A 26,148-nucleotide genomic window follows, 5' to 3' on the forward strand; every position below is an offset into this window, starting at 1 on the left:
ACTTTGTCAACGGACAGAGATTTATTCTTTGGTCCCCTCTTTGGCTAAACACGTAAGCAGAGCCGCCAATCCAGATTTCGGGCTTATTTACCCTCATCAGGACGGGTGTGTGTGTGTGTGTGTGTGTGTGTGTGTGTGTGTGTGTGTGGTGTGTGGTGTGTGGTGTGTGGTGTGTGGTGTGTGTGTATATATATATATATATATATATGTGTATGTATATTGCTACGGTTTTGAGATTTGCACATATTGATCATTAAAGGTTAAAGGGTTAGTTAGTTAGTCCCCATAGTTAGTCCATACCCCATAGTTAGTCCACCCCATAGTTAGTCCACGAGCAACACGTAGGCCACCTGTAGTATTAGTTATGTCATAGTATGTGTAAGTATAGGCCATTTCCCCTAGTAATATCTGCGTTGTGTAAAGGTCCCATTCAGGTCCCATTCCCATTCATTTTTTCATTTTTGAAAAAAATCCCATTCATTTTTGCGTCCACCCTCCAAGTTCCACCTCCATGGGCATAATTGATCCCACGCCCCATTTGGCTGCCCGCAGCATTTGTTGCGCTTTGGCTGCCCGCAGCATTTGTTACACTTTGGCTGCCAGCAGCATTCGCTGCCCTTTGCTCGCTCACTAGTCGAGTAACACGAGGTAGGCCTGAGAAGGAGGAGCGTGGGGTCAGGGTGGGGCGGCATCAAGGCAGCGCGTCAGAGGCGATGACGGTAAGGGCCACCAGCCAACTAGGGCTCTAACGGCATGGCGTGACAGGGCGTGGTAAGTCGCGTCTGGTAAGTGCTAGAAGGTTTGCGGGGCATGCCTATAAAAGTCTTTCCACAAAGCCCTTGCACAGGACTCGTTGAGAAAGAAACTTTTCCACCTTGTCAGGAGGAAAGGACATAGAGTCCAGGAGCAGCTGGGTATGACTGGGTACGGTGGGTACAGAGAGGGATGGGTTTGGGAGACAAGATTTAGAGGCAAACAGAGTTGAGGCATTCAGCTTTTTCACGTGCGGAGTCAGCCGTGTGGCCGTTTGAGGTGAGGGAAGGGATGGAGGGGGAACAAACACCAGAAACAGTTTTGACCAGACACCACCAGGATTTGGAAGAGGGAGACAGATAAGAGAGTTCGGTCTTGAGAACGGAGAGATATTGTTTCCTGGCTCTCCTGAGGGTGGACACACACTTGTTTCGGGCTTTGTGAAAGGAAATGAGATTTCCTTCTGTTGGATTTGCTTTCCAGGAGACGAAGGCAAGTTGTTTCTGGGCAACAGCCTCACCACAAGATTCCGTGTACCATGGACGGGAGGAAGGGTATGACAACTGAAGACGAGATGGGATAAATCTGTGCATGAGAGAGAGCAATTTACTTTGGAAGAATTCCCAGGATGAGTTGATGTCAGAGGTGGTAGAGATGGGAGACCAGTCCAGATGATTGATGGTTTGTTTGAAGACCGTGCCGGTTGGCCTGAGTGAAATGCCAGACTCGTCGACGCTGAGCAGGCTCCCTGAGAATGGTCAGAGAGATGTCCACTTTAACAAGCACATGATCAGATGAGCCGATTGGAGCAGAAGAAGAGCAGCAGACATTTTCAGGGAAGTTAGTCATAACCAAGTCCAGAAGAGAAGATGCTCCGTTGACTGAGATCCGGGTCGGGAAATTGACAGATTGTGTCAGTCCCAGTGAGTCGCAGAAGTCCTTTGCTGAGGAGCCATGGCTGGTGAGAGAGGTACCCACACCCAGCCAACTGGCATGGTGACAATTGAAATCACTACATATGAGGAAGAGAGAGTTGGGATGAGTAGATAGAAGTTGGTCCATATTATCAGACAGCGAGATGTAGATGGAGTCATCCCTGTTTGGTGGACAGTACAACACACATATGAACAAGAGGAGGGAGCGAAGGGGAAGCCGTAGCCAGAGGTATTCCTGGGGGTGAGGTGGAGAGAGTGCAGTGCAGGGCGAGTGAGGAAGAGAGTTTTTGATAAAGATAGCAACCCCACCTCCAGGACGAGGCTCAGGTCTATCATACCGGAGGAGGGAGTAACCCGGGAGAGATACTAAGGAATCAGAGACATCATGAAGGAGGAAAGTTTCTGTAAAGCAGATCACATCTGGTTTGTCAAAAGCAACCTGTATGGAGAGATCAGTTAAGTTTGAACGAAGGCCCCGGATGTTTGAGGTCCATACCGTTAATGAAGAGGAAGGGGGAGCATCGGATACAGAACATGGGGAGGAGGGGTAGGGTAAGATGTGGAAGAGGTGGAAGAGGTAGGGAGAGCTGTTGAAGGTGTGTCAGATTTCAGAATAGCTCGGAGAAAGGGAAGGATGGGGCGGACAAAATGTTTGATGGTGATTGGGTGATGCACAATGAGGTGTTATTTGAGGAGGGGGAAGAGCGAGGCAGAAGGTTGGGGGAGGTGGAAGGGGGAAGAAGTGGGGAGGACGCTTTGAGGAGGGTGAGTAAGAGGGGGGAAATTGAGAAGAAATGAGGGTGGGGAGATTTGAAGGGGAGGGGCGAGGAGGGAGTTTAGGAGGGAAGGGACAAGGGGAGGGATTTGAAAGGGATGGGTGATGGGGAGGATTTGGAGGGGAGGGGTGTGGGGGGAGTTTAGGAGGGAAGGGGCAAGGGGGGAGATTTGGAAGGGATGGGTGATGGGGAGGATTTGGAGGGGAGGGGCAAGGGGGACGATTTGAAAGGGATGGGTGATGGGGAAGATTTGGAGGGGAGGGGTGATGGGGAAGATTTGGAGGGGAGGGGTTATGGGGAAGACTTGGAGGGGAGGGGTGAGATTGGATTATAGAAAGTGGACGATTAATGGGAAACGAACATTTATTGCAAAATGAGTTTCTTGTGACCTTCGAGTCAAAAATACGCTTAAGGATTCCCGCGATGAAGCCAACTCCAAGGGCCTCTCACTCACTCACCGCAGGAAGGTTGGTGGTCTTTCTGTCTTCTACCGACTCCTCTCTGGCCTTGCCCCCCCAGCTCTCTCTGGGCTCTGTCCTGCAAATATTCCTACAGGTCGCACAAGATCTGCCTGCAACCCTCTTATGGTTAAACTGCCAAAATCAAGACTCTCTGCTCACCTTCACTCCTTCATTCCTCTTTTCTCCCGCCTCTGGAACAAACTCCCTCACTCTCTTCAATCCCACTCCACCCTCCAAGTCTTTAAAACAGCTGTTCACCACCATCTCTTATCTTCCCCCATCCGACACTGTTGTTATAACACCCACTGTACTGTCTTTCCCTCGCGGTCCCTCTGTGCTGTCTTTCCCTCGCGGTCCCTCTGTGCTGTCTTTCCCTCGTGGTCCCTCTGTGCTGTCTTTCCCTCGTGGTCCCTCTGTGCTGTCTTTCCCTCGTGGTCCCTCTGTGCTGTCTTTCCCTCATGGTCTCACTGTGCTGTCTTTCCCTCGCGGTCCCTCTGTGCTGTCTTTCCCTCATGGTCCCTCTGTGCTGTCTTTTCCTCGCGGTCCCTCTGTGCTGTCTTTCCCTCGTGGGCCCCCTGTGCTGTCTTTCCCTCGTGGTCCCCGTGTGCTGTCTTTCCCTCGCGGTCCCTCTGTGCTGTCTTTCCCTCGCGGTCCCTCTGTGCTGTCTTTACCTCGCGGTCCCTCTGTGCTGTCTTTCCCTCGCGGTCCCTCTGTGCTGTCTTTCCCTCGTGGTCCCTCTGTGCTGTCTTTCCCTCGTGGTCCCACTGTGCTGTCTCTCCCTCGCGGTCCCTCTGTGCTGTCTTTCCCTCGTCGTCCCTCTGTGCTGTCTTTCCCTCACGGTCCCTCTGTGCTGTCTTTCCCTCGCGGTCCCTCTGTGCTGTCTTTCCCTCGCGGTCCCTCTGTGCTGTCTTTCCCTCGCGGTCCCTCTGTGCTGTCTTTCCCTCGCGGTCCCTCTGTGCTGTCTTTCCCTCGTGGTCCCTCTGTGCTGTCTTTCCCTCGTGGGGACTCTGTGCTGTCTTTCCCTCGTGGGGACTCTGTGCTGTCTTTCCCTCGTGGGGACTCTGTGCTGTCTTTCCCTCGTGGGGACTCTGTGCTGTCTTTCCCTCGTGGGGACTCTGTGCTGTCTTTCCCTCGTGGGGACTCTGTGCTGTCTTTCCCTCGTGGGGACTCTGTGCTGTCTTTCCCTCGCGGTCCCTCTGTGCTGTCTTTCCCTCACGGTCCCTCTGTGCTGTCTTTCCCTCGCGGTCCCACTGTGCTGTCTTTCCCTCGCGGTCCCTCTGTGCTGTCTTTCCCTCGCGGTCCCTCTGTGCTGTCTTTCCTTCGCGGTCCCTCTGTGCTGTCTTTCCCTCGCGGTCCCTCTGTGCTGTCTTTCCCTCGCGGTCCCTCTGTGCTGTCTTTCCCTCGCGGTCCCCCTGTGCTGTCTTTCCCTCGCGGTCCCCGTGTGCTGTCTTTCCCTTGCGGTCCCTCTGTGCTGTCTTTCCCTCGTGGTCCCACTGTGCTGTCTTTCCCTCGTGGTCCTTCTGTGCTGTCTTTCCCTCGTGGTCCCTCTGTGCTGTCTTTCCCTCGCGGTCCCTCTGTGCTGTCTTTCCCTCATGGTCCTACTGTGCTGTCTTTCCCTCGCGGTCCCTCTGTGCTGTCTTTCCCTTGCGGTCCCTCTGTGCTGTCTTTCCCTCGCGGTCCCTCTGTGCTGTCTTTCCCTCGCGGTCCCTCTGTGCTGTCTTTCCCTCGCGGTCCCTCTGTGCTGTCTTTCCCTCGCGGTCCCTCTGTGCTGTCTTTCCCTCGCTGTCCCTCTGTGCTGTCTTTCCCTCGCGGTCCCTCTGTGCTGTCTTTCCCTCGCGGTCCCTCTGTGCTGTCTTTCCCTCGCGGTCCCTCTGTGCTGTCTTTCCCTCGCGGTCCCTCTGTGCTGTCTTTCCCTCGAGGTCCCTCTGTGCTGTCTTTCCCTCGTGGTCCCTCTGTGCTGTCTTTCCCTCGCGGTCCCTCTGTGCTGTCTTTCCCTCATGGTCCTACTGTGCTGTCTTTCCCTCGCGGTCCCTCTGTGCTGTCTTTCCCTCGTGGTCCCACTGTGCTGTCTTTCCCTCGCGGTCCCTCTGTGCTGTCTTTCCCTCGTGGTCCCACTGTTCTGTCTTTCCCTCGCGGTCCCTCTGTGCTGTCTTTCCCTCGTGGTCCCTCTGTGCTGTCTTTCCCTCGCGGTCCCTCTGTGCTGTCTTTCCCTCGTGGTCTCACTGTGCTGTCTTTCCCTCGCGGTCCTTCTGTGCTGTCTTTCCCTCGCGGTCCCTCTGTGCTGTCTTTCCCTCGCGGTCCCACTGTGCTGTCTTTCCCTCGCGGTCCTTCTGTGCTGTCTTTCCCTCGCGGTCCCTCTGTGTTGTCTTTCCCTCGCGGTCCCTCTGTGCTGTCTTTCCCTCGCGGTCCCTCTGTGCTGTCTTTCCCTCGCGGTCCCTCTGTGCTGTCTTTCCCTCACGGTCCCTCTGTGCTGTCTTTCCCTCGCGGTCCCACTGTGCTGTCTTTCCCTCGCGGTCCCTCTGTGCTGTCTTTCCCTCGTGGTCCCTCTGTGCTGTCTTTCCCTCACGGTCCCTCTGTGCTGTCTTTCCCTCGTGGTCCCTCTGTGCTGTCTTTCCCTTGCGGTCCCTCTGTGCTGTCTTTCCCTCACGGTCCCTCTGTGCTGTCTTTCCCTCGCGGTCCCTCTGTGCTGTCTTTCCCTTGCGGTCCCTCTGTGCTGTCTTTCCCTTGCGGTCCCTCTGTGCTGTCTTTCCCTTGCGGTCCCTCTGTGCTGTCTTTCCCTCGCGGTCCCTCTGTGCTGTCTTTCCCTTGCGGTCCCTCTGTGCTGTCTTTCCCTCGTGGTCCCTCTGTGCTGTCTTTCCCTTGCGGTCCCTCTGTGCTGTCTTTCCCTTGCGGTCCCTCTGTGCTGTCTTTCCCTCGTGGTCCCACTGTGCTGTCTTTCCCTCGCGGTCCCTCTGTGCTGTCTTTCCCTCGCGGTCCCTCTGTGCTGTCTTTCCCTCGCGGTCCCTCTGTGCTGTCTTTCCCTCGCGGTCCCTCTGTGCTGTCTTTCCCTCGCGGTCCCTCTGTGCTGTCTTTCCCTCGCGGTCCCTCTGTGCTGTCTTTCCCTCACGGTCCCTCTGTGCTGTCTTTCCCTCGCGGTCCCTCTGTGCTGTTTTTCCCTCGCGGTCCCTCTGTGCTGTCTTTCCCTCGCGGTCCCACTGTGCTGTCTTTCCCTCGCGGTCCCTCTGTGCTGTCTTTCCCTCGTGGTCCCTCTGTGCTGTCTTTCCCTCGTGGTCCCTCTGTGCTGTCTTTCCCTCACGGTCCCTCTGTGCTGTCTTTCCCTCGCGGTCCCTCTGTGCTGTCTTTCCCTTGTGGTCCTACTGTGCTGTCTTTCCCTCGCGGTCCCTCTGTGCTGTCTTTCCCTCGTGGTCCCTCTGTGCTGCCTTTCCCTCGCGGTCCCTCTGTGCTGTCTTTCCCTCGTGGTCCCACTGTGCTGTCTTTCCCTCGCGGTCCCTCTGTGCTGTCTTTCCCTCGTGGTCCCTCTGTGCTGTCTTTCCCTCGCGGTCCCTCTGTGCTGTCTTTCCCTTGCGGTCCCTCTGGGCTGTCTTTCCCTCGCGGTCCCTCTGGGCTGTCTTTCCCTCGCGGTCCCTCTGCGCTGTCTTTCCCTCGCGGTCCCTCTGTGCTGTCTTTCCCTCGCGGTCCCTCTGTGCTGTCTTTCCCTTGTGGTCCTACTGTGCTGTCTTTCCCTCGCGGTCCCTCTGTGCTGTCTTTCCCTCGTGGTCCCTCTGTGCTGTCTTTCCCTCGCGGTCCCTCTGTGCTGTCTTTCCCTCGTGGTCCCTCTGTGCTGTCTTTCCCTTGTGGTCCTACTGTGCTGTCTTTCCCTCGCGGTCCCTCTGTGCTGTCTTTCCCTCGTGGTCCCTCTGTGCTGTCTTTCCCTCGCGGTCCCTCTGTGCTGTCTTTCCCTCGCGGTCCCTCTGGGCTGTCTTTCCCTCGCGGTCCCTCTGCGCTGTCTTTCCCTCGCGGTCCCTCTGCGCTGTCTTTCCCTCGCGGTCCCTCTGCGCTGTCTTTCCCTCGCGGTCCCTCTGCGCTGTCTTTCCCTCGCGGTCCCTCTGCGCTGTCTTTCCCTCGCGGTCCCTCTGCGCTGTCTTTCCCTCGCGGTCCCTCTGCGCTGTCTTTCCCTCGCGGTCCCTCTGCGCTGTCTTTCCCTCGCGGTCCCTCTGCGCTGTCTTTCCCTCGCGGTCCCTCTGCGCTGTCTTTCCGTCGCGGTCCCTCTGCGCTGTCTTTCCGTCGCGGTCCCTCTGCGCTGTCTTTCCCTCGCGGTCCCTCTGCGCTGTCTTTCCCTCGCGGTCCCTCTGCGCTGTCTTTCCCTCGCGGTCCCTCTGCGCTGTCTTTCCCTCGCGGTCCCTCTGCCCTGTCTTTCCCTCGCGGTCCCTCTGCGCTGTCTTTCCCTCGCGGTCCCTCTGTGCTGTCTTTCCCTCGCGGTCCCTCTGTGCTGTCTTTCCCTCGCGGTCCCACTGTGCTGTCTTTCCCTCGCGGTCCCACTGTGCTGTCTTTCCCTCGCGGTCCCACTGTGCTGTCTTTCCCTCGCGGTCCCTCTGTGCTGTCTTTCCCTCGCGGTCCCTCTGTGCTGTCTTTCCCTCGCGGTCCCTCTGTGCTGTCTTTCCCTCGCGGTCCCTCTGTGCTGTCTTTCCCTCGGGGTCCCCCTGTGCTGTCTTTCCCTCGGGGTCCCCCTGTGCTGTCTTTCCCTCGCGGTCCCCCTGTGCTGTCTTTCCCTCGCGGTCCCTCTGTGCTGTCTTTCCCTCGTGGTCCCTCTGTGCTGTCTTTCCCTCGCGGTCCCACTGTGCTGTCTTTCCCTCGCGGTCCCACTGTGCTGTCTTTCCCTCGCGGTCCCACTGTGCTGTCTTTCCCTCGCGGTCCCTCTGTGCTGTCTTTCCCTCGCGGTCCCTCTGTGCTGTCTTTCCCTCGCGGTCCCTCTGTGCTGTCTTTCCCTCGCGGTCCCTCTGTGCTGTCTTTCCCTCGGGGTCCCCCTGTGCTGTCTTTCCCTCGCGGTCCCCCTGTGCTGTCTTTCCCTCGCGGTCCCTCTGTGCTGTCTTTCCCTCGCGGTCCCTCTGTGCTGTCTTTCCCTCGCGGTCCCTCTGTGCTGTCTTTCCCTCGTGGTCCCTCTGTGCTGTCTTTCCCTCGTGGTCCCTCTGTGCTGTCTTTCCCTCACGGTCTTTCTGTGCTGTCTTTTCCTCGCGGTCCCTCTGTGCTGTCTTTCCCTCGCGGTCCCCCTGTGCTGTCTTTCCCTCGCGGTCCCTCTGTGCTGTCTTTCCCTCGCGGTCCCTCTGTGCTGTCTTTCCCTCGCGGTCCCTCTGTGCTGTCTTTCCCTCGTGGTCCCTCTGTGCTGTCTTTCCCTCGTGGTCCCTCTGTGCTGTCTTTCCCTCACGGTCTTTCTGTGCTGTCTTTTCCTCGCGGTCCCTCTGTGCTGTCTTTCCCTCGCGGTCCCTCTGTGCTGTCTTTCCCTCGTGGTCCCTCTGTGCTGTCTTTCCCTCGCGGTTCCTCTGTGCTGTCTTTCCCTCGCGGTTCCTCTGTGCTGTCTTTCCCTCGCGGTTCCTCTGTGCTGTCTTTCCCTCGCGGTTCCTCTGTGCTGTCTTTCCCTCGCGGTCCCTCTGTGCTGTCTTTCCCTCGCGGTCCCTCTGTGCTGTCCTTCCCTCGTGGTCCCTCTGTGCTGTCTTTCCCTCGCGGTCCCTCTGTGCTGTCTTACCCTCGTGGTCCCTCTGTGCTGTCTTTCCCTCACGGTCCCTCTGTGCTGTCTTTCCCTCGCGGTCCCTCTGTGCTGTCTTTCCCTCGCGGTCCCTCTGTGCTGTCTTTCCCTCGCGGTCCCTCTGTGCTGTCTTTCCCTCGGGGTCCCCCTGTGCTGTCTTTCCCTCGCGGTCCCCCTGTGCTGTCTTTCCCTCGCGGTCCCCCTGTGCTGTCTTTCCCTCGCGGTCCCTCTGTGCTGTGTTTCCCTCGCGGTCCCCCTGTGCTGTGTTTCCCTCGCGGTCCCCCTGTGCTGTGTTTCCCTCGCGGTCCCCCTGTGCTGTCTTTCCCTCACGGTCTTTCTGTGCTGTCTTTCCCTCGCGGTCCCCCTGTGCTGTCTTTCCCTCGCGGTCCCCCTGTGCTGTCTTTCCCTCGCGGTCCCCCTGTGCTGTCTTTCCCTCGCGGTCCCCCTGTGCTGTCTTTCCCTCGCGGTCCCCCTGTGCTGTCTTTCCCTCGCGGTCCCCCTGTGCTGTCTTTCCCTCGCGGTCCCTCTGTGCTGTGTTTCCCTCGCGGTCCCCCTGTGCTGTGTTTCCCTCGCGGTCCCCCTGTGCTGTGTTTCCCTCGCGGTCCCCCTGTGCTGTGTTTCCCTCGCGGTCCCCCTGTGCTCTCTTTCCCTCACGGTCTTTCTGTGCTGTCTTTCCCTCGCGGTCCCCCTGTGCTGTCTTTCCCTCGCGGTCCCCCTGTGCTGTCTTTCCCTCGCGGTCCCCCTGTGCTGTCTTTTCCTCGCGGTCCCTCTGTGCTGTCTTTCCCTCGCGGTCCCTCTGTGCTGTCTTTCCCTCGTGGTCCCTCTGTGCTGTCTTTCCCTCGCGGTCCCCGTGTGCTGTCTTTCCCTCGCGGTCCCTCTGTGCTGTCTTTCCCTCGCGGTCCCTCTGTGCTGTCTTTCCCTTGCGGTCCCACTGTGCTGTCTTTCCCTCGCGGTCCTTCTGTGCTGTCTTTCCCTCGCGGTCCTTCTGTGCTGTCTTTCCCTCGCGGTCCCTCTGTGCTGTCTTTCCCTCATGGTCCTACTGTGCTGTCTTTCCCTCGCGGTCCCTCTGTGCTGTCTTTCCCTCGCGGTCCCTCTGTGCTGTCTTTCCCTCGCGGTCCCTCTGTGCTGTCTTTCCCTCGCGGTCCCTCTGTGCTGTCTTTCCCTCGCGGTCCCTCTGTGCTGTCTTTCCCTCGCGGTCCCTCTGTGCTGTCTTTCCCTTGCGGTCCTTCTGTGCTGTCTTTCCCTCGTGGTCCCTCTGTGCTGTCTTTCCCTCGCGGTCCTACTGTGCTGTCTTTCCCTCGTGGTCCCTCTGTGCTGTCTTTCCCTCACGGTCCCTCTGTGCTGTCTTTCCCTCGCGGTCCCTCTGTGCTGTCTTTCCCTCGCGGTCCCTCTGTGCTGTCTTTCCCTCGCGGTCCCTCTGTGCTGTCTTTCCCTCGCGGTCCCTCTGTGCTGTCTTTCCCTCGCGGTCCCTCTGTGCTGTCTTTCCCTCGCGGTCCCTCTGTGCTGTCTTTCCCTCGCGGTCCCTCTGTGCTGTCTTTCCCTCGCGGTCCCTCTGTGCTGTCTTTCCCTCGGGGTCCCCCTGTGCTGTCTTTCCCTCGCGGTCCCCCTGTGCTGTCTTTCCCTCGCGGTCCCTCTGTGCTGTGTTTCCCTCGCGGTCCCCCTGTGCTGTGTTTCCCTCGCGGTCCCCCTGTGCTGTGTTTCCCTCGTGGTCCCCCTGTGCTGTGTTTCCCTCGCGGTCCCCCTGTGCTGTGTTTCCCTCGCGGTCCCCCTGTGCTGTGTTTCCCTCGCGGTCCCCCTGTGCTGTGTTTCCCTCGCGGTCCCCCTGTGCTGTGTTTCCCTCGCGGTCCCCCTGTGCTGTGTTTCCCTCGCGGTCTTTCTGTGCTGTCTTTCCCTCGCGGTCCCCCTGTGCTGTCTTTCCCTCGCGGTCCCCCTGTGCTGTCTTTTCCTCGCGGTCCCTCTGTGCTGTCTTTCCCTCGCGGTCCCTCTGTGCTGTCTTTCCCTCGTGGTCCCCATGTGCTGTCTTTCCCTCGCGGTCCCTCTGTGCTGTCTTTCCCTCGTGGTCCCCGTGTGCTGTCTTTCCCTCGCGGTCCCTCTGTGCTGTCTTTCCCTCGCGGTCCCGCTGTGCTGTCTTTCCCTCGGGGTGCCCCTGTGCTGTCTTTCCCTCGCGGTCCCCCTGTGCTGTCTTTCCCTCGCGGTCCCTCTGTGCTGTCTTTCCCTCGCGGTCCATCTGTGCTGTCTTTCCCTCGCGGTCCCTCTGTGCTGTCTTTCCCTCGCGGTCCCTCTGTGCTGTCTTTCCCTCGCGGGCCCACTGTGCTGTCTTTCCCTCGCGGTCCCTCTGTGCTGTCTTTCCCTCGCGGTCCCTCTGTGCTGTCTTTCCCTCGCGGTCCCTCTGTGCTGTCTTTCCCTCGCGGTCCCTCTGTGCTGTCTTTCCCTCGCGGTCCCTCTGTGCTGTCTTTCCCTCGTGGTCTCACTGTGCTGTCTTTCCCTCGCGGTCCTTCTGTGCTGTCTTTCCCTCGTGGTCCCTTTCCCTCGCGGTCCCTCTGTGCTGTCTTTCCCTCGCGGTCCCTCTGTGCTGTCTTTGCCTCGCGGTCCCTCTGTGCTGTCTTTGCCTCGCGGTCCCTCTGTGCTGTCTTTCCCTCGCGGTCCCTCTGTGCTGTCTTTCCCTCGCGGTCCCTCTGTGCTGTCTTTCCCTCGCGGTCCCACTGTGCTGTCTTTCCCTCGCGGTCCCTCTGTGCTGTCTTTCCCTCATGGTCCCTCTGTGCTGTCTTTCCCTCACGGTCCCTCTGTGCTGTCTTTCCCTCGTGGTCCCTCTGTGCTGTCTTTCCCTCGCGGTCCCTCTGTGCTGTCTTTCCCTCGCGGTCCCTCTGTGCTGTCTTTCCCTCGCGGTCCCTCTGTGCTGTCTTTCCCTCGCGGTCCCTCTGTGCTGTCTTTCCCTCGCGGTCCCTCTGTGCTGTCTTTCCCTCACGGTCCCTCTGTGCTGTCTTTCCGTCACGGTCCCTCTGTGCTGTCTTTCCCTCGCGGTCCCTCTGTGCTGTCTTTCCCTCGCGGTCCCTCTGTGCTGTCTTTCCCTCGCGGTCGGTCCCTCTGTGCTGTCTTTCCCTCGCGGTCCCTCTGTGCTGTCTTTCCCTCGCGGTCCCACTGTGCTGTCGTTTCCTCGCGGTCCCTCTGTGCTGTCTTTCCCTCGCGGTCCCTCTTTGCTGTCTTTCCCTCGCGGTCCCTCTGTGCTGTCTTTCCCTCGCGGTCGCTCTGTGCTGTCTTTCCCTCACGGTCCCTCTGTGCTGTCTTTCCCTCGCGGTCCCTCTGTGCTGTCTTTCCCTCACGGTCCCTCTGTGCTGTCTTTCCCTCGCGGTCCCTCTGTGCTGTCTTTCCCTCGCGGTCCCTCTGTGCTGTCTTTCCCTCGCGGTCCCTCTGTGCTGTCTTTCCCTCGCGGTCCCTCTGTGCTGTGTTTCCCTCGCGGTCCCCCTGTGCTCTCTTTCACTCACGGTCTTTCTGTGCTGTCTTTCCCTCGCGGTCCCCCTGTGCTGTCTTTCCCTCGCGGTCCCTCTGTGCTGTGTTTCCCTCGCGGTCCCCCTGTGCTGTGTTTCCCTCGCGGTCCCCCTGTGCTGTGTTTCCCTCGCGGTCCCCCTGTGCTCTCTTTCCCTCACGGTCTTTCTGTGCTGTCTTTCCCTCGCGGTCCCCCTGTGCTGTCTTTCCCTCGCGGTCCCCCTGTGCTGTCTTTCCCTCGCGGTCCCCCTGTGCTGTCTTTCCCTCGCGGTCCCCCTGTGCTGTCTTTTCCTCGCGGTCCCTCTGTGCTGTCTTTCCCTCGCGGTCCCTCTGTGCTGTCTTTCCCTCGTGGTCCCTCTGTGCTGTCTTTCCCTCGCGGTCCCCGTGTGCTGTCTTTCCCTCGCGGTCCCTCTGTGCTGTCTTTCCCTCGCGGTCCCTCTGTGCTGTCTTTCCCTTGCGGTCCCACTGTGCTGTCTTTCCCTCGCGGTCCTTCTGTGCTGTCTTTCCCTCGCGGTCCTTCTGTGCTGTCTTTCCCTCGCGGTCCCTCTGTGCTGTCTTTCCCTCATGGTCCTACTGTGCTGTCTTTCCCTCGCGGTCCCTCTGTGCTGTCTTTCCCTCGCGGTCCCTCTGTGCTGTCTTTCCCTCGCGGTCCCTCTGTGCTGTCTTTCCCTCGCGGTCCCTCTGTGCTGTCTTTCCCTCACGGTCCCTCTGTGCTGTCTTTCCCTCGCGGTCCCTCTGTGCTGTCTTTCCCTTGCGGTCCTTCTGTGCTGTCTTTCCCTCGTGGTCCCTCTGTGCTGTCTTTCCCTCGCGGTCCTACTGTGCTGTCTTTCCCTCGTGGTCCCTCTGTGCTGTCTTTCCCTCACGGTCCCTCTGTGCTGTCTTTCCCTCGCGGTCCCTCTGTGCTGTCTTTCCCTCGCGGTCCCTCTGTGCTGTCTTTCCCTCGCGGTCCCTCTGTGCTGTCTTTCCCTCGCGGTCCCTCTGTGCTGTCTTTCCCTCGCGGTCCCTCTGTGCTGTCTTTCCCTCGCGGTCCCTCTGTGCTGTCTTTCCCTCGCGGTCCCTCTGTGCTGTCTTTCCCTCGGGGTCCCCCTGTGCTGTCTTTCCCTCGCGGTCCCCCTGTGCTGTCTTTCCCTCGCGGTCCCTCTGTGCTGTGTTTCCCTCGCGGTCCCCCTGTGCTGTGTTTCCCTCGCGGTCCCCCTGTGCTGTGTTTCCCTCGTGGTCCCCCTGTGCTGTGTTTCCCTCGCGGTCCCCCTGTGCTGTGTTTCCCTCGCGGTCCCCCTGTGCTGTGTTTCCCTCGCGGTCCCCCTGTGCTGTGTTTCCCTCGCGGTCCCCCTGTGCTGTGTTTCCCTCGCGGTCCCCCTGTGCTGTGTTTCCCTCGCGGTCCCCCTGTGCTGTCTTTCTCTCACGGTCTTTCTGTGCTGTCTTTCCCTCGCGGTCCCCCTGTGCTGTCTTTCCCTCGCGGTCCCCCTGTGCTGTCTTTTCCTCGCGGTCCCTCTGTGCTGTCTTTCCCTCGCGGTCCCTCTGTGCTGTCTTTCCCTCGTGGTCCCCATGTGCTGTCTTTCCCTCGCGGTCCCTCTGTGCTGTCTTTCCCTCGTGGTCCCCGTGTGCTGTCTTTCCCTCGCGGTCCCTCTGTGCTGTCTTTCCCTCGCGGTCCCGCTGTGCTGTCTTTCCCTCGGGGTGCCCCTGTGCTGTCTTTCCCTCGCGGTCCCCCTGTGCTGTCTTTCCCTCGCGGTCCCTCTGTGCTGTCTTTCCCTCGCGGTCCATCTGTGCTGTCTTTCCCTCGCGGTCCCTCTGTGCTGTCTTTCCCTCGCGGTCCCTCTGTGCTGTCTTTCCCTCGCGGGCCCACTGTGCTGTCTTTCCCTCGCGGTCCCTCTGTGCTGTCTTTCCCTCGCGGTCCCTCTGTGCTGTCTTTCCCTCGCGGTCCCTCTGTGCTGTCTTTCCCTCGCGGTCCCTCTGTGCTGTCTTTCCCTCGCGGTCCCTCTGTGCTGTCTTTCCCTCGTGGTCTCACTGTGCTGTCTTTCCCTCGCGGTCCTTCTGTGCTGTCTTTCCCTCGTGGTCCCTTTCCCTCGCGGTCCCTCTGTGCTGTCTTTCCCTCGCGGTCCCTCTGTGCTGTCTTTGCCTCGCGGTCCCTCTGTGCTGTCTTTGCCTCGCGGTCCCTCTGTGCTGTCTTTCCCTCGCGGTCCCTCTGTGCTGTCTTTCCCTCGCGGTCCCTCTGTGCTGTCTTTCCCTCGCGGTCCCACTGTGCTGTCTTTCCCTCGCGGTCCCTCTGTGCTGTCTTTCCCTCATGGTCCCTCTGTGCTGTCTTTCCCTCACGGTCCCTCTGTGCTGTCTTTCCCTCGTGGTCCCTCTGTGCTGTCTTTCCCTCGCGGTCCCTCTGTGCTGTCTTTCCCTCGCGGTCCCTCTGTGCTGTCTTTCCCTCGCGGTCCCTCTGTGCTGTCTTTCCCTCGCGGTCCCTCTGTGCTGTCTTTCCCTCGCGGTCCCTCTGTGCTGTCTTTCCCTCACGGTCCCTCTGTGCTGTCTTTCCGTCACGGTCCCTCTGTGCTGTCTTTCCCTCGCGGTCCCTCTGTGCTGTCTTTCCCTCGCGGTCCCTCTGTGCTGTCTTTCCCTCGCGGTCGGTCCCTCTGTGCTGTCTTTCCCTCGCGGTCCCTCTGTGCTGTCTTTCCCTCGCGGTCCCACTGTGCTGTCGTTTCCTCGCGGTCCCTCTGTGCTGTCTTTCCCTCGCGGTCCCTCTTTGCTGTCTTTCCCTCGCGGTCCCTCTGTGCTGTCTTTCCCTCGCGGTCGCTCTGTGCTGTCTTTCCCTCACGGTCCCTCTGTGCTGTCTTTCCCTCGCGGTCCCTCTGTGCTGTCTTTCCCTCACGGTCCCTCTGTGCTGTCTTTCCCTCGCGGTCCCTCTGTGCTGTCTTTCCCTCGCGGTCCCTCTGCGCTGTCTTTCCCTCACGGTCCCTCTGCGCTGTCTTTCCCTCGCGGTCCGTCTGCGCTGTCTTTCCCTCGCGGTCCCTCTGCGCTGTCTTTCCCTCACGGTCCCTCTGCGCTGTCTTTCCCTCGCGGTCCCTCTGCGCTGTCTTTCCCTCGCGGTCCCACTGCGCTGTCTTTCCCTCGCGGTCCCTCTGCGCTGTCTTTCCCTCGCGGTCCCTCTGCGCTGTCTTTCCCTCGCGGTCCCTCTGCGCTGTCTTTCCCTCGCGGTCCCTCTGCGCTGTCTTTCCCTCGCGGTCCCTCTGCGCTGTCTTTCCCTCACGGTCCCTCTGCGCTGTCTTTCCCTCGCGGTCCCTCTGCGCTGTCTTTCCCTCGCGGTCCCTCTGCGCTGTCTTTCCCTCGCGGTCCCTCTGCGCTGTCTTTCCCTCGCGGTCCCTCTGCGCTGTCTTTCCCTCGCGGTCCCTCTGCGCTGTCTTTCCCTCGGTGTCCCTCTGCGCTGTCTTTCCCTCGCGGTCCCTCTGCGCTGTCTTTCCCTCGCGGTCCCTCTGCGCTGTCTTTCCCTCGCGGTCCCTCTGCGCTGTCTTTCCCTCGCGGTCCCTCTGCGCTGTCTTTCCCTCGCGGTCCCTCTGCGCTGTCTTTCCCTCGCGGTCCCTCTGCGCTGTCTTTCCCTCGCGGTCCCTCTGCGCTGTCTTTCCCTCGCGGTCCCTCTGCGCTGTCTTTCCCTCGCGGTTCCTCTGCGCTGTTTTTCCCTCGCGGTCCCTCTGCGCTGTCTTTCCCTCGCGGTCCCTCTGCGCTGTCTTTCCCTCGCGGTCCCTCTGCGCTGTCTTTCCCTCGCGGTCCCTCTGCGCTGTCTTTCCCTCGCGGTCCCTCTGCGCTGTCTTTCCCTCGCGGTCCCTCTGCGCTGTCTTTCCCTCGCGGTCCCTCTGCGCTGTCTTTCCCTCGCGGTCCCTCTGCGCTGTCTTTCCCTCGCGGTCCCTCTGCGCTGTCTTTCCCTCGCGGTCCCTCTGCGCTGTCTTTCCCTCGCGGTCCCTCTGTGCTGTCTTTCCCTCGCGGTCCTTCTGTGCTGTCTTTCCCTCGCGGTCCCTCTGTGCTGTCTTTCCCTCGCGGTCCCTCTGTGCTGTCTTTCCCTCGCGGTCCCTCTGTGCTGTCTTTCCCTCGTGGTCCCTCTGTGCTGTCTTTCCCTCGTGGTCTCACTGTGCTGTCTTTCCCTCGCGGTCCTTCTGTGCTGTCTTTACCTCGTGGTCCCTCTGTGCTGTCTTTCCCTTGCGGTCCCTCTGTGCTGTCTTTTCCTCGCGGTCCCTCTGTGCTGTCTTTCCCTCGCGGTCCCTCTGTGCTGTCTTTCCCTCGCGGTCCCTCTGTGCTGTCTTTCCCTCGGGGTCCCCCTGTGCTGTCTTTCCCTCGCGGTCCCCCTGTGTTGTCTTTCCCTCACGGTCCCCCTGTGCTGTCTTTCCCTCGCGGTCCCTCTGTGCTGTGTTTCCCTCGCGGTCCCCCTGTGCTGTGTTTCCCTCGCGGTCCCCCTGTGCTGTGTTTCCCTCGCGGTCCCCCTGTGCTGTGTTTCCCTCGCGGTCCCCCTGTGCTGTGTTTCCCTCGCGGTCCCCCTGTGCTGTCTTTCCCTCACGGTCTTTCTGTGCTGTCTTTCCCTCGCGGACCCCTGTGCTGTCTTTTCCTCGCGGTCCCTCTGTGCTGTCTTTCCCTCGCGGTCCCTCTGTGCTGTCTTTCCCTCGTGGTCCCCGTGTGCTGTCTTTCCCTCGCGGTCCCTCTGTGCTGTCTTTCCCTCGTGGTCCCCGTGTGCTGTCTTTCCCTCGCGGTCCCTCTGTGCTGTCTTTCCCTCGCGGTCCCTCTGTGCTGTCTTTCCCTCGCGGTCCCGCTGTGCTGTCTTTCCCTCGCGGTCCCCCTGTGCTGTCTTTCCCTCGCGGTCCCTCTGTGCTGTCTTTCCCTCGCGGTCCATCTGTGCTGTCTTTCCCTCGCGGTCCCTCTGTGCTGTCTTTCCCTCGCGGTCCCTCTGTGCTGTCTTTCCCTCGCGGTCCCTCTGTGCTGTCTTTCCCTCGCGGTCCCTCTGTGCTGTCTTTCCCTCGCGGTCCCACTGTGCTGTCTTTCCCTCGCGGTCCCTCTGTGCTGTCTTTCCCTCGCGGTCCCTCTGTGCTGTCTTTCCCTCGTGGTCCCTCTGTGCTGTCTTTCCCTCGCGGTCCCTCTGTGCTGTCTTTCCCTCGTGGTCTCACTGTGCTGTCTTTCCCTCGCGGTCCTTCTGTGCTGTCTTTCCCTCGTGGTCCCTTTCCCTCGCGGTCCCTCTGTGCTGTCTTTCCCTCGCGGTCCCACTGTGCTGTCTTTCCCTCGCGGTCCCTCTGTGCTGTCTTTGCCTCGCGGTCCCTCTGTGCTGTCTTTGCCTCGCGGTCCCTCTGTGCTGTCTTTCCCTCGCGGTCCCTCTGTGCTGTCTTTCCCTCGCGGTCCCTCTGTGCTGTCTTTCCCTCGCGGTCCCTCTGTGCTGTCTTTCCCTCGCGGTCCCACTGTGCTGTCTTTCCCTCGCGGTCCCTCTGTGCTGTCTTTCCCTCATGGTCCCTCTGTGCTGTCTTTCCCTCACGGTCCCTCTGTGCTGTCTTTCCCTCGCGGTCCCTCTGTGCTGTCTTTCCCTCGCGGTCCCTCTGTGCTGTCTTTCCCTCGCGGTCCCTCTGTGCTGTCTTTCCCTCGCGGTCCCTCTGTGCTGTCTTTCCCTCGCGGTCCCTCTGTGCTGTCTTTCCCTCGCGGTCCCTCTGTGCTGTCTTTCCGTCACGGTCCCTCTGTGCTGTCTTTCCCTCGCGGTCCCTCTGTGCTGTCTTTCCCTCGCGGTCCCTCTGTGCTGTCTTTCCCTCGCGGTCGGTCCCTCTGTGCTGTCTTTCCCTCGCTGTCCCTCTGTGCTGTCTTTCCCTCGCGGTCCCACTGTGCTGTCGTTTCCTCGCGGTCCCTCTGTGCTGTCTTTCCCTCGCGGTCCCTCTGTGCTGTCTTTCCCTCGCGGTCCCTCTGTGCTGTCTTTCCCTCGCGGTCGCTCTGTGCTGTCTTTCCCTCACGGTCCCTCTGTGCTGTCTTTCCCTCGCGGTCCCTCTGTGCTGTCTTTCCCTCACGGTCCCTCTGTGCTGTCTTTCCCTCGCGGTCCCTCTGTGCTGTCTTTCCCTCGCGGTCCCTCTGCGCTGTCTTTCCCTCGCGGTCCCTCTGCGCTGTCTTTCCCTCGCGGTCCCTCTGCGCTGTCTTTCCCTCGCGGTCCCTCTGCGCTGTCTTTCCCTCGCGGTCCCTCTGTGCTGTCTTTCCCTCACGGTCCCTCTGCGCTGTCTTTCCCTCGTGGTCCCTCTGCGCTGTCTTTCCCTCGCGGTCCCTCTGCGCTGTCTTTCCCTCGCGGTCCCTCTGCGCTGTCTTTCCCTCGCGGTCCCTCTGCGCTGTCTTTCCCTCGCGGTCCCTCTGCGCTGTCTTTCCCTCGCGGTCCCTCTGCGCTGTCTTTCCCTCGCGGTTCCTCTGCGCTGTCTTTCCCTCGCGGTCCCTCTGCGCTGTCTTTCCCTCGCGGTCCCTCTGCGCTGTCTTTCCCTCGCGGTCCCTCTGCGCTGTCTTTCCCTCGCGGTCCCTCTGCGCTGTCTTTCCCTCGCGGTCCCTCTGCGCTGTCTTTCCCTCGCGGTCCCTCTGCGCTGTCTTTCCCTCGCGGTCCCTCTGCGCTGTCTTTCCCTCGCGGTCCCTCTGCGCTGTCTTTCCCTCGCGGTCCCTCTGCGCTGTCTTTCCCTCGCGGGTCTCTGCGCTGTCTTTCCCTCGCGGTCCCTCTGCGCTGTCTTTCCCTCGCGGTCCCTCTGCGCTGTCTTTCCCTCGCGGTCCCTCTGTGCTGTCTTTCCCTCGCGGTCCCTCTGTGCTGTCTTTCCCTCGCGGTCCCTCTGTGCTGTCTTTCCGTCACGGTCCCTCTGTGCTGTCTTTCCCTCGCGGTCCCTCTGTGCTGTCTTTCCCTCGCGGTCCCTCTGTGCTGTCTTTCCCTCGCGGTCGGTCCCTCTGTGCTGTCTTTCCCTCGCTGTCCCTCTGTGCTGTCTTTCCCTCGCGGTCCCACTGTGCTGTCGTTTCCTCGCGGTCCCTCTGTGCTGTCTTTCCCTCGCGGTCCCTCTGTGCTGTCTTTCCCTCGCGGTCCCTCTGTGCTGTCTTTCCCTCGCGGTCGCTCTGTGCTGTCTTTCCCTCACGGTCCCTCTGTGCTGTCTTTCCCTCGCGGTCCCTCTGTGCTGTCTTTCCCTCGCGGTCCCCCTGTGCTGTGTTTCCCTCGCGGTCCCCCTGTGCTGTCTTTCCCTCGCGGTCCCTCTGTGCTGTCTTTCCCTCGCGGTCGCTCTGTGCTGTCTTTCCCTCGCGGTCCCTCTGTGCTGTCTTTCCCTCGCGGTCCCTCTGTGCTGTCTTTCCCTCGCGGTCCCCCTGTGCTGTGTTTCCCTCGCGGTCCCCCTGTGCTGTCTTTCCCTCACGGTCTTTCTGTGCTGTCTTTCCCTCGCGGTCCCCCTGTGCTGTCTTTTCCTCGCGGTCCCTCTGTGCTGTCTTTCCCTCGCGGTCCCTCTGTGCTGTCTTTCCCTCGTGGTCCCCGTGTGCTGTCTTTCCCTCGCGGTCCCTCTGTGCTGTCTTTCCCTCGTGGTCCCCGTGTGCTGTCTTTCCCTCGCGGTCCCTCTGTGCTGTCTTTCCCTCGCGGTCCCGCTGTGCTGTCTTTCCCTCGGGGTCCCCCTGTGCTGTCTTTCCCTCGCGGTCCCCCTGTGCTGTCTTTCCCTCGCGGTCCCTCTGTGCTGTCTTTCCCTCGCGGTCCATCTGTGCTGTCTTTCCCTCGCGGTCCCTCTGTGCTGTCTTTCCCTTGCGGTCCCTCTGTGCTGTCTTTCCCTCGCGGTCCCTCTGTGCTGTCTTTCCCTCGCGGTCCCACTGTGCTGTCTTTCCCTCGCGGTCCCTCTGTGCTGTCTTTCCCTCGCGGTCCCTCTGTGCTGTCTTTCCCTCGTGGTCCCTCTGTGCTGTCTTTCCCTCGCGGTCCCTCTGTGCTGTCTTTCCCTCGTGGTCTCACTGTGCTGTCTTTCCCTCGCGGTCCTTCTGTGCTGTCTTTCCCTCGTGGTCCCTTTCCCTCGCGGTCCCTCTGTGCTGTCTTTCCCTCGCGGTCCCACTGTGCTGTCTTTCCCTCGCGGTCCCTCTGTGCTGTCTTTGCCTCGCGGTCCCTCTGTGCTGTCTTTGCCTCGCGGTCCCTCTGTGCTGTCTTTCCCTCGCGGTCCCTCTGTGCTGTCTTTCCCTCGCGGTCCCTCTGTGCTGTCTTTCCCTCGCGGTCCCTCTGTGCTGTCTTTCCCTCGCGGTCCCACTGTGCTGTCTTTCCCTCGTGGTCCCTCTGTGCTGTCTTTCCCTCATGGTCCCTCTGTGCTGTCTTTCCCTCACGGTCCCTCTGTGCTGTCTTTCCCTCGCGGTCCCTCTGTGCTGTCTTTCCCTCGCGGTCCCTCTGTGCTGTCTTTCCCTCGCGGTCCCTCTGTGCTGTCTTTCCCTCGCGGTCCCTCTGTGCTGTCTTTCCCTCGCGGTCCCTCTGTGCTGTCTTTCCCTCGCGGTCCCTCTGTGCTGTCTTTCCGTCACGGTCCCTCTGTGCTGTCTTTCCCTCGCGGTCCCTCTGTGCTGTCTTTCCCTCGCGGTCCCTCTGTGCTGTCTTTCCCTCGCGGTCGGTCCCTCTGTGCTGTCTTTCCCTCGCTGTCCCTCTGTGCTGTCTTTCCCTCGCGGTCCCACTGTGCTGTCGTTTCCTCGCGGTCCCTCTGTGCTGTCTTTCCCTCGCGGTCCCTCTGTGCTGTCTTTCCCTCGCGGTCCCTCTGTGCTGTCTTTCCCTCGCGGTCGCTCTGTGCTGTCTTTCCCTCACGGTCCCTCTGTGCTGTCTTTCCCTCGCGGTCCCTCTGTGCTGTCTTTCCCTCACGGTCCCTCTGTGCTGTCTTTCCCTCGCGGTCCCTCTGTGCTGTCTTTCCCTCGCGGTCCCTCTGCGCTGTCTTTCCCTCGCGGTCCCTCTGCGCTGTCTTTCCCTCGCGGTCCCTCTGCGCTGTCTTTCCCTCGCGGTCCCTCTGCGCTGTCTTTCCCTCACGGTCCCTCTGCGCTGTCTTTCCCTCGTGGTCCCTCTGCGCTGTCTTTCCCTCGCGGTCCCTCTGCGCTGTCTTTCCCTCGCGGTCCCTCTGCGCTGTCTTTCCCTCGCGGTCCCTCTGCGCTGTCTTTCCCTCGCGGTCCCTCTGCGCTGTCTTTCCCTCGCGGTCCCTCTGCGCTGTCTTTCCCTCGCGGTCCCTCTGCGCTGTCTTTCCCTCGCGGTCCCTCTGTGCTGTCTTTCCCTCGCGGTCCCTCTGCGCTGTCTTTCCCTCGCGGTCCCTCTGCGCTGTCTTTCCCTCGCGGTCCCTCTGCGCTGTCTTTCCCTCGCGGTCCCTCTGCGCTGTCTTTCCCTCGCGGTCCCTCTGCGCTGTCTTTCCCTCGCGGTCCCTCTGCGCTGTCTTTCCCTCGCGGTCCCTCTGCGCTGTCTTTCCCTCGCGGTCCCTCTGCGCTGTCTTTCCCTCGCGGTCCCTCTGCGCTGTCTTTCCCTCGCGGTCCCTCTGCGCTGTCTTTCCCTCGCGGTCCCTCTGCGCTGTCTTTCCCTCGCGGTCCCTCTGCGCTGTCTTTCCCTCGCGGTCCCTCTGCGCTGTCTTTCCCTCGCGGTCCCTCTGTGCTGTCTTTCCCTCGCGGTCCCTCTGTGCTGTCTTTCCCTCGCGGTCCCTCTGTGCTGTCTTTCCGTCATGGTCCCTCTGTGCTGTCTTTCCCTCGCGGTCCCTCTGTGCTGTCTTTCCCTCGCGGTCCCTCTGTGCTGTCTTTCCCTCGCGGTCGGTCCCTCTGTGCTGTCTTTCCCTCGCTGTCCCTCTGTGCTGTCTTTCCCTCGCGGTCCCACTGTGCTGTCGTTTCCTCGCGGTCCCTCTGTGCTGTCTTTCCCTCGCGGTCCCTCTGTGCTGTCTTTCCCTCGCGGTCCCTCTGTGCTGTCTTTCCCTCGCGGTCCCTCTGCGCTGTCTTTCCCTCGCGGTCCCTCTGCGCTGTCTTTCCCTCGCGGTCCCTCTGCGCTGTCTTTCCCTCGCGGTCCCTCTGCGCTGTCTTTCCCTCGCGGTCCCTCTGCGCTGTCTTTCCCTCGCGGTCCCTCTGCGCTGTCTTTCCCTCGCGGTCCCTCTGCGCTGTCTTTCCCTCGCGGTCCCTCTGCGCTGTCTTTCCCTCGCGGTCCCTCTGCGCTGTCTTTCCCTCGCGGTCCCTCTGCGCTGTCTTTTGCTCGCGGTCCCTCTGCGCTGTCTTTCCCTCGCGGTCCCTCTGCGCTGTCTTTCCCTCGCGGTCCCTCTGCGCTGTCTTTCCCTCGCGGTCCCTCTGCGCTGTCTTTCCCTCGCGGTCCCTCTGCGCTGTCTTTCCCTCGCGGTCCCTCTGCGCTGTCTTTCCCTCGCGGTCCCTCTGCGCTGTCTTTCCCTCGCGGTCCCTCTGTGCTGTCTTTCCCTCGCGGTCCCTCTGCGCTGTCTTTCCCTCGCGGTCCCTCTGCGCTGTCTTTCCCTCGCGGTTCCTCTGCGCTGTCTTTCCCTCGCGGTCCCTCTGCGCTGTCTTTCCCTCGCGGTCCCTCTGCGCTGTCTTTCCCTCGCGGTCCCTCTGCGCTGTCTTTCCCTCGCGGTCCCTCTGCGCTGTCTTTCCCTCGCTGTCCCTCTGCGCTGTCTTTCCCTCGCGGTCCCTCTGCGCTGTCTTTCCCTCGCGGTCCCTCTGCGCTGTCTTTCCCTCGCGGTCCCTCTGCGCTGTCTTTCCCTCGCGGTCCCTCTGCGCTGTCTTTTCCTCGCGGTCCCTCTGCGCTGTCTTTCCCTCGCGGTCCCTCTGCGCTGTCTTTCCCTCGCGGTCCCTCTGTGCTGTCTTTCCCTCGCGGTCCCTCTGTGCTGTCTTTCCCTCGCGGTCCCTCTGCGCTGTCTTTCCCTCGCGGTCCCTCTGCGCTGTCTTTCCCTCGCGGTCCCTCTGCGCTGTCTTTCCCTCGCGGTCCCTCTGCGCTGTCTTTCCCTCGCGGTCCCTCTGCGCTGTCTTTCCCTCGCGGTCCCTCTGCGCTGTCTTTCCCTCGCGGTCCCTCTGCGCTGTCTTTCCCTCGCGGTCCCTCTGCGCTGTCTTTCCCTCGCGGTCCCTCTGCGCTGTCTTTCCCTCGCGGTCCCTCTGCGCTGTCTTTCCCTCGCGGTCCCTCTGCGCTGTCTTTCCCTCGCGGTCCCTCTGTGCTGTCTTTCCCTCGTGGTCTCACTGTGCTGTCTTTCCCTCGCGGTCCTTCTGTGCTGTCTTTCCCTCGTGGTCCCTCTGTGCTGTCTTTCCCTTGCGGTCCCTCTGTGCTGTTTTTCCCTCGCGGTCCCTCTGTGCTGTCTTTCCCTCGCGGTCCCTCTGTGCTGTCTTTCCCTCGCGGTCCCTCTGTGCTGTCTTTCCCTCGGGGTCCCCCTGTGCTGTCTTTCCCTCGCGGTCCCCCTGTGCTGTCTTTCCCTCGCGGTCCCCCTGTGCTGTCTTTCCCTCGCGGTCCCTCTGTGCTGTGTTTCCCTTGCGGTCCCCCTGTGCTGTGTTTCCCTCGCGGTCCCCCTGTGCTGTGTTTCCCTCGCGGTCCCCCTGTGCTGTGTTTCCCTCGCGGTCCCCCTGTGCTGTGTTTCCCTCGCGGTCCCCCTGTGCTGTGTTTCCCTCGCGGTCCCCCTGTGCTGTGTTTCCCTCGCGGTCCCCCTGTGCTGTGTTTCCCTCGCGGTCCCCCTGTGCTGTGTTTCCCTCGCGGTCCCCCTGTGCTGTCTTTCCCTCACGGTCTTTCTGTGCTGTCTTTCCCTCGCGGTCCCCCTGTGCTGTCTTTTCCTCGCGGTCCCTCTGTGCTGTCTTTCCCTCGTGGTCCCCGTGTGCTGTCTTTCCCTCGCGGTCCCTCTGTGCTGTCTTTCCCTCGTGGGCCCCGTGTGCTGTCTTTCCCTCGCGGTCCCTCTGTGCTGTCTTTCCCTCGCGGTCCCGCTGTGCTGTCTTTCCCTCGGGGTCCCCCTGTGCTGTCTTTCCCTCGTGGTCCCCCTGTGCTGTCTTTCCCTCGCGGTCCCTCTGTGCTGTCTTTCCCTCGCGGTCCATCTGTGCTGTCTTTCCCTCGCGGTCCCTCTGTGCTGTCTTTCCCTCGCGGTCCCTCTGTGCTGTCTTTCCCTCGCGGTCCCACTGTGCTGTCTTTCCCTCGCGGTCCCTCTGTGCTGTCTTTCCCTCGCGGTCCCTCTGTGCTGTCTTTCCCTCGTGGTCCCTCTGTGCTGTCTTTCCCTCGCGGTCCCTCTGTGCTGTCTTTCCCTCGTGGTCTCACTGTGCTGTCTTTCCCTCGCGGTCCTTCTGTGCTGTCTTTCCCTCGCGGTCCCACTGTGCTGTCTTTCCCTCGTGGTCGGTCCCTCTGTGCTGTCTTTCCCTCGCTGTCCCTCTGTGCTGTCTTTCCCTCGCGGTTCCTCTGTGCTGTCTTTCCCTCGTGGTCCCTCTGTGCTGTCTTTCCCTCGCGGTCCCTCTGTGCTGTCTTTCCCTCGCGGTCCCTCTGTGCTGTCTTTCCCTCGCGGTCCCTCTGTGCTGTCTTTCCCTCGCGGTCCCTCTGTGCTGTCTTTCCCTCGCGGTCCCTCTGTGCTGTCTTTCCCTCGCGGTCCCTCTGTGCTGTCTTTCCGTCACGGTCCCTCTGTGCTGTCTTTCCCTCGCGGTCCCTCTGTGCTGTCTTTCCCTCGCGGTCCCTCTGTGCTGTCTTTCCCTCGCGGTCGGTCCCTCTGTGCTGTCTTTCCCTCGCTGTCCCTCTGTGCTGTCGTTTCCTCGCGGTCCCTCTGTGCTGTCTTTCCCTCGCGGTCCCTCTGTGCTGTCTTTCCCTCGCGGTCCCTCTGTGCTGTCTTTCCCTCGCGGTCGCTCTGTGCTGTCTTTCCCTCACGGTCCCTCTGTGCTGTCTTTCCCTCGCGGTCCCTCTGTGCTGTCTTTCCCTCACGGTCCCTCTGTGCTGTCTTTCCCTCGCGGTCCCTCTGTGCTGTCTTTCCCTCGCGGTCCCTCTGCGCTGTCTTTCCCTCGCGGTCCCTCTGCGCTGTCTTTCCCTCGCGGTCCCTCTGCGCTGTCTTTCCCTCGCGGTCCCTCTGCGCTGTCTTTCCCTCGCGGTCCCTCTGCGCTGTCTTTCCCTCGTGGTCCCTCTGCGCTGTCTTTCCCTCGCGGTCCCTCTGCGCTGTCTTTCCCTCGCGGTCCCTCTGCGCTGTCTTTCCCTCGCGGTCCCTCTGCGCTGTCTTTCCCTCGCGGTCCCTCTGCGCTGTCTTTCCCTCGCGGTCCCTCTGCGCTGTCTTTCCCTCGCGGTCCCTCTGCGCTGTCTTTCCCTCGCGGTCCCTCTGCGCTGTCTTTCCCTCGCGGTCCCTCTGCGCTGTCTTTCCCTCGCGGTCCCTCTGCGCTGTCTTTCCCTCGCGGTCCCTCTGCGCTGTCTTTCCCTCGCGGTCCCTCTGCGCTGTCTTTCCCTCGCGGTCCCTCTGCGCTGTCTTTCCCTCGCGGTCCCTCTGCGCTGTCTTTCCCTCGCGGTCCCTCTGCGCTGTCTTTCCCTCGCGGTCCCTCTGCGCTGTCTTTCCCTCGCGGTCCCTCTGCGCTGTCTTTCCCTCGCGGTCCCTCTGCGCTGTCTTTCCCTCGCGGTCCCTCTGCGCTGTCTTTCCCTCGCGGTCCCTCTGCGCTGTCTTTCCCTCGCGGTCCCTCTGCGCTGTCTTTCCCTCGCGGTCCCTCTGCGCTGTCTTTCCCTCGCGGTCCCTCTGCGCTGTCTTTCCCTCGCGGTCCCTCTGCGCTGTCTTTCCCTCGCGGTCCCTCTGCGCTGTCTTTCCCTCGCGGTCCCTCTGCGCTGTCTTTCCCTCGCGGTCCCTCTGCGCTGTCTTTCCCTCGCGGTTCCTCTGCGCTGTCTTTCCCTCGCGGTCCCTCTGCGCTGTCTTTCCCTCGCGGTCCCTCTGCGCTGTCTTTCCCTCGCGGTCCCTCTGCGCTGTCTTTCCCTCGCGGTCCCTCTGCGCTGTCTTTCCCTCGCGGTCCCTCTGCGCTGTCTTTCCCTCGCGGTCCCTCTGCGCTGTCTTTCCCTCGCGGTCCCTCTGCGCTGTCTTTCCCTCGCGGTCCCTCTGCGCTGTCTTTCCCTCGCGGTCCCTCTGCGCTGT

The 26,148-nt window shown here is 61.5% G+C and overlaps 1 protein-coding gene across 1 annotated transcript in view; it reads left to right on the plus strand.

Annotated features, from left to right (window-relative positions):
• The window catches only part of LOC137434449 (ATP-dependent RNA helicase DHX29), a 232,505-nt gene that overhangs the window by 667 nt on the left and 205,690 nt on the right, over positions 1–26,148 (plus strand).

Source organism: Myxine glutinosa, chromosome 1, assembly GCF_964187855.1.
Source record: "Myxine glutinosa chromosome 1, kmMyxGlut1.1, whole genome shotgun sequence".
NCBI classification, from domain to species: Eukaryota; Metazoa; Chordata; class Myxini; order Myxiniformes; family Myxinidae; genus Myxine; species Myxine glutinosa.